This window comes from Saccostrea cucullata, unplaced genomic scaffold (genome assembly GCF_032062105.1).
Source record: "Saccostrea cucullata isolate Sc308-1 unplaced genomic scaffold, CSIRO_AGI_Scuc_v1 ctg4694, whole genome shotgun sequence".
NCBI classification, from domain to species: Eukaryota; Metazoa; Mollusca; class Bivalvia; order Ostreida; family Ostreidae; genus Saccostrea; species Saccostrea cuccullata.
The window spans coordinates 61197-67500 of record NW_026940186.1 but is presented as its reverse complement, the minus strand read 5'-3'; the positions used below and the strand labels follow the sequence as shown (position 1 = coordinate 67500).

Genomic DNA, 6304 nt, shown 5'->3' with positions numbered 1-6304 from the left:
AATATGTATCCTAGGTCAAGCGATCAGAGGTAAAAATTAATGGTAACCAAATAAAAGGTCTTAATTGTCACAAGAAATAAACCTATAAAATGTGGAAGCCATTTGTATAGCCCATCCCACTTAAAACTTATGGGCAAGGTTATAATTTCTGCAGACAAATAGACAGACATAATATAAACACAAGAAACAAAATATGTACATATTAATTAGTCAAATGGAAAAAAATATACTATTTAATTGGAATCACAAAATAGATTGTTATTTCAGGGATAGGGAGTGGGTAGGGAGATTGGATCCCCCCCCCCCTGGAATTTCCTTTGTTATTTAAACAAGACTAAATACTGAAGCAAATAAAAAATGACTTTGGACATCCTCCCCCTAACTTAGAAAACATTGACCCCACTATCATTGTTTTTATTTTGTTTATTTGTTTTCAGTTTATGAGTTTTTTTTCTCCTGCTTGTCAGGAAATTCTAGGCTTGAATTTTTTGACTGAGATGTGAACCCCCCTCCCTACTCCCGAAAAAAATTCTGGATCCGCACCAGTATTGGCAGTAACTGAATGTCACATCGACAAGGGGAGATAACTTCACAATATGAAATTCATCTAGTGTGGGATGCGATGATCTTTGACCCTTTTTGAACTTTAACCTAATCGTTTGGGTTTATTTTACCCCCCACTATACTTAAACTTGTACTTACCGACCTCCATAGGTCTGGTAAACTTCATGAAATATAAATCCAATTATAACACAAAATTTAATGAATTAATCCAATGCACACCATTCTGCAGCATGTTATAATGCTATTCCATTCGGAAAACCTTCGTGCCGTCGATTCCGTCACCTTATCAGATGAAGTGGGAATCGGCCGAGGTGTACCGAATGGAGTTTAATCTAAAAATATGATAATGGGTGACAACGTGATGTGATGTAGAATTTACATGTCAAGAACAAATTTTAAATTAATTCATAACAAACAATGTTTTAACAAAACTGTTCCATCTAGCCTATTCCAAAAAGTATGTACTGTGTGATTGTGGTGTCGAGGGGGGGGGGGGGATTAGTAAATTTAAAAAGGTCCTATTATGAGCAAAACATTTATCAAAATCTAATTTACATCATTAATAGAATTCAAACTGGTATATAATGAATTAAGCATGTAAAATAAATATAAGAGGTTCTGAGTTATAGGTCACAGGGATAATTTCATACTCAATTTGATGAATACATGTAAATTACAGGCACGTAGCAACCGGGGGGGGGGGGGGGGCGGCCCCCCTTTTTTTCCAAACATTACCTGTACTATAAGAAAATGTCCATTGAAAAGATGGTTGCCCCCCCCCCCCACTTTTTACCACAGTGTATACATAGCAAGGAAATATGGGGAAAAAATTGGAAGTGAAAGTAATTTTGCCTTGAAAAAAAGGTGGCCACTCCCCCCCCCCCCCCCATTTCATTTTTTTTCCTTGTTAATTTTTTTAGGTAAGTAAAAAAAATTTTCTCAGGTTGGGCCCCCCCACTTTCAAAAACGATGCTACGTGCCTGAATTATATAGAATTATTTTGACTTTTTCCTTGGTAAGCCGCACGTGGGATTGTGTATTTAGAGGCAAACACCTTAGTGCGGGTATTACTGTCTCATGACAGCATCTAGTTTAAAATTATCTCTGTTTGCAGAAAACATCACCTTAAACTGCGTATCTCAGACGTACTTCAGTATTCAGATTAATGTAATGTAAATTAATAATTATTATCTCTGTTCTATGTTCTATCTAATTCTGTAGGTGTCAGTATGAAAGACACCGGGGATTGACAATTAGATCTGATATAAAACAATTATCTCTGTGATTCCTTTTGTTTAATTTTACAGGTGACTCTATGTTAAACACAGGGAGTTCTTACAGAGATCTGTCTGGGATGTCCTTCAGTACCCCAGACAGAGACAATGACGGGTGGAGTGATAACTGTGCTGCTAACAGTGGCGTTAGAGGAGGCAGGTGGTTTAACAACTGCCACTACGCCTTCCTTAACGGTCAATGGTCCCCGGGAGACTGGTTCTACCCATGGCATCCTACAGTAACGAGTGGGACGTCAGTAAAGGGGACCACCATGATGGTCAGACGGCACTAGGTAAACATCATTAAATCCTAATATAACAGGGTTTTTTTTTTCTTTTTGTATTACTGTGAAAATTTCAAAAGGTTATATGAGGTTTTACAAAGTAAAATATGTTCTTATTCCTGTGAAACATTAATTTAATTCTAATTTTTTTAACAGACGAAAGATCATCCATCAATTAGACGAATCCATTTTGATCCAAGAGACGGTTTTAAATTTAACATTCATCACGGGGTTCTTTATTTTGTAAGACTGTTTAACATCAAGTGACTAAACAAATATGTTTTCAGGGGATAAAGGATTATGTAAAGCAATAAATTATTGTAATTTTGTTCTACTGAATATATTCTGTAAAAGATGTACTTTATATGTGTTGTAATAAATTTGAAATTAGAAATATTTTGTTGTTATTCACACTAATAAATGAAGATGTCTGGACGGAGAATAAAGATGTAGATTACATTATTGTCAAACCTATGACAGTGGAACCTGTTTAATCCGACACATTTGCAATACATTTTACTGTGGTGTCCGCCATTCAATAAATGCCATGCAAGAGCAATGTCATAAGCGAAAATCAAAATTTGAAATCATTTAAATTTATTGTTATTTAGGTTAGAGATAATTCAAGTAAGTTAAAAAAGAAATCAAATTTGCAAAACAAGACAAGGAGTTAGAAAAAAAAGCACTGTTTCATTATTTTTTGAAAGATGTTATCTTATATCTGCAACTGTCTTTGCAAATGAAACTTAGCGAGCTAACAATAATCAATATGTTTGCAAATACTTTTGCAATTATGAGACTACATCTTTTAAAAGAATGATTCAATGCTTAAATAATGACACAGCTAAAAATCGATATGTGTATTAAGACAATTCATTCTATTTTATGCGATGCGTGGACTATGGTTTATATATATCCAAAACTTTGATTGACTACAACTTGGAATTTTTTGTTAAACTAATAGGAAAAGTTTAAGGAGATAATGATAAAAAATCAAGATAATTTTGTGAAACAAAGCAGCTTATGATGAATGTTGTCGTTTGCAGGTCAAACACCAAGGTCAATATAAAATTATTTTTGGTGTTATTTTTGATTCACAGTGAATCTACCTTCGAAAAATAAAAGCTATAAAAGCAGCAACAGTTCAGTAATTATGACCGAAGTTAGAGATTTCAAAAGTAGGTCAAACTGGACAAGGTCAAGGAGTCAATATAAATAATACCCAAAGGAATTTCACAAAGAATACACAGGTGAAATATAACAGAGTCACAGAATCAGCCATTCAAAAGTCCTGACCGTAGTAACGTATTTTTTTCAAAGTATGGGGTCCTAGTAGAAGGATAAAAATGTTGGTATTCAAATTAAGCTCTTACCACAAAAAATAAACCGGTAAAATAGTTATCCCTTAGCACTAAATATCTAGGAGATACGGTCAAAGTAAACTTTTTGAAAAGTAGGTCAAATCCATAAGTTCAATGTCAAAGGTCATTGCGTTGCGGCTGAAACTCAATAGTATGTTTTGTCAAATTGATCATGAGGAGGATATCACTTGACTTATCCGTTCAATAGCTATGGTTTAGATTGAAATTTTGAAAATGTCATTAAAATTAAAGTCACTACTGCTAGTACTTACGAGAAGGTGTCAACAAAAATGAGCAATTATTATTTAACCCTGCATGCGCGGATCTAGAGGAGGAGGGGGAGGTGTCGGGGATCCCTTATTACACTTTATCAGACTATTGTTCTTGGGGAAATGTTATTTATTTCCAATAATTATACAATAATTATTCTTGTTGGGATCGGTTTAATTTTGATCAGGACTGGCCAAAACTAAAAAAAAAAAAATTCTCTCAAATTTGGCCATTCCCTTTCCAGGCACGTAGCATCGTTTTTGAAAGGGGGGGGGGGGGGCAACCAGAGAATTTTTTTTACTTACCTGTAAAAGTTGACAAGCAAAAAAAAAAGGAAATTGATTGCACAAACTCAAAATCCTATTTCTTGGGAAGGGGGTGGGGGGTAGTGGCCAACTTTTTCAAGGCCAAATTCCTTTCACTTTCAATTTTTTTTGCATACAATAGTACATTTCCTTGATATCACTATACTGTTGTAAGAAAGTGGGGGGAGGGGCAACCAACCTTTCAATGGACATAGTAAAGGTATTGTTGGGAAAAAAAGTAGGGGGCCAGGCCCCCTGACCCCCCCCCCCCCCCCCGTTGCTACGTGCCTGCTTTCCAATTCTTATACAAATATGATTAACATTAAACATGTTCTCCCTTGTTGTGACTGGTTTTAAGAAGATTTTAACCACAAGTCTAAAAAATATGCACAAATTATGTGTTTTATTTCCACAAATATATATATTTTAAATATTTCAAAATCTATACGGCTTTTCTTAACACATCAAGTTTTATTAAGTACTCATGTGATACATTCATTTTTTTTTTTTTCATTTTCTTTGAAAAAATACAATAAATAATTAAATAAATAAATAAATAAAATAATGAAAAGCTAATTTTGGCCTTTCAGTGCTGAAACCATTGTTTAAAAGGTTGCTTCAGAGATCTATAAAATAAAAAGTTGGTGCGGTATTCCTCTTTAATGTAGGTAACTTAATTACAGCTTAGACGAATGGGACTGGTCTTTTACTTTATTCATTATTGGTCACTTTTATAAAAAATACAAACATAGCCTTAATCCGAGATTCCTCTGACTCTCTCCCCTGCTTTTTATATTGTGACTTGTGCAGGGTTCGCACTGAGGGGTTAATTAAAATCAGAGGAATCTGTGTTGTGTTTGATTATTTTTTCCTGGGGGTAAATGCCACGTACTATATAGTGAAAATTAAATAAATTAGCTCAATATTAACACCTTTACACAATATATTTTTCAAAAGGTCAAACAAATATTTTGAATTGGCGTAGAGAGGGTCCTTAACTGACCTAATAAGACTACAGTTCATGGTGGTAACCCGAGACTGTAGAAAAGGGGGGGGGGGCAGAGGAATCTCGAATTAACTTTATTAACCTGAGACTGTGGAAAAAAGGGGGCAGAGGAATCTCGAATTCACTTCATAGGCGTCGGAACCGGGGGATAGGGGGGGGGCTTAGCCCCCCCCCACTTTCTTCCAAATATATACTTAGTATAGACATTGAACATTGCTTCGTAGGTTTAGCCCCCCCCCCACTTTCCACAGACACGTCGCAGTATAGGTTAAAAATGGGGAGAGTGGTGATGTTTTGAAAAAAAAATGGTACTGAAGTCTGACATCCGCCCCCCCCCCCCCCCCCCAACGAAATTGGTTTTTCGTTTTTGGGCAATTTTTTTTTTTTTTTTTTTTTTTGCTTGTCAAGTTTTTTTTTGAAGGTATAATTTTTTTTTTACACTTAGCCCCCACACTTTCAATTTGCTTCCGACGCCAATGAACTTAATTAATTGACCTGAGACTGCCAGTGTGGATATATCCAACGATGTTAAGAAAAAGGGGGATGGCAGAGGATTCTCGAATTAACTTAATTAACATGAGACTTTGGATATATCCAACGATGTTTAGAGAAAAAGGGTGGGGTTCAAATTTCTTATCATGTTTAAAACCTCTAAATCAGCTGATGGGATTTACTGTCTGTTTAAGTTAGATGCTACCGATCAGACAAAAAAATATGTATGTACATTCTGTTGAATTCTATCATTTGTTTTTATTTTATATTGTTCGATCCGCCCCAAGGAGTAGATGAATCACCGGGCTATTTATAAACCGGAACCTTCCTTTCGTCACGCCGTCGGCCCACTCGATTGGGACCCTTCTTATTCCAGAATAACCATTCTGTCTGCTCGATTGGTTTGGTAGAGTAGACTTAGAAGGCCATGGGACCCTTCTTATTCCAGAATAACCATTCTGTCTGCTCGATTGGTTTGGTAGAGTAGACTTAGAAGGCCTTCTTAGCCTTCCACGTCAGAGATGGAAGGATAGCATTCTAATATGGCGTCAAGCGGTTTGTTGAAAACTTGTGGGATTTTTATTATTGTAAATAAACCAAATTTAAAACAAAATACAGTTGCAAAGAAGTATTTTTATCATGTATGAAGAATAATTCTGTTAAGAAGCATTTTTTCTGTTATGTAATTGCAGTAAAATCAACCATTGAACACAATTTCATAATTTACCATGTTATATGGGGTGCAGAT

At 35.4% G+C, this 6304-nt stretch overlaps 1 long non-coding RNA gene across 1 annotated transcript; it reads left to right on the top strand.

Moving 5' to 3' along the window:
* The first annotated feature begins 1866 nt into the window (after positions 1 to 1866).
* Positions 1867 to 2516, top strand: LOC134254928 (uncharacterized). The gene is made up of 2 exons (XR_009989411.1): positions 1867 to 2131; positions 2279 to 2516. It is a non-coding gene; the product is annotated as an uncharacterized LOC134254928 (long non-coding RNA).
* Positions 2517 to 6304: the final 3788 nt, after the last annotated feature.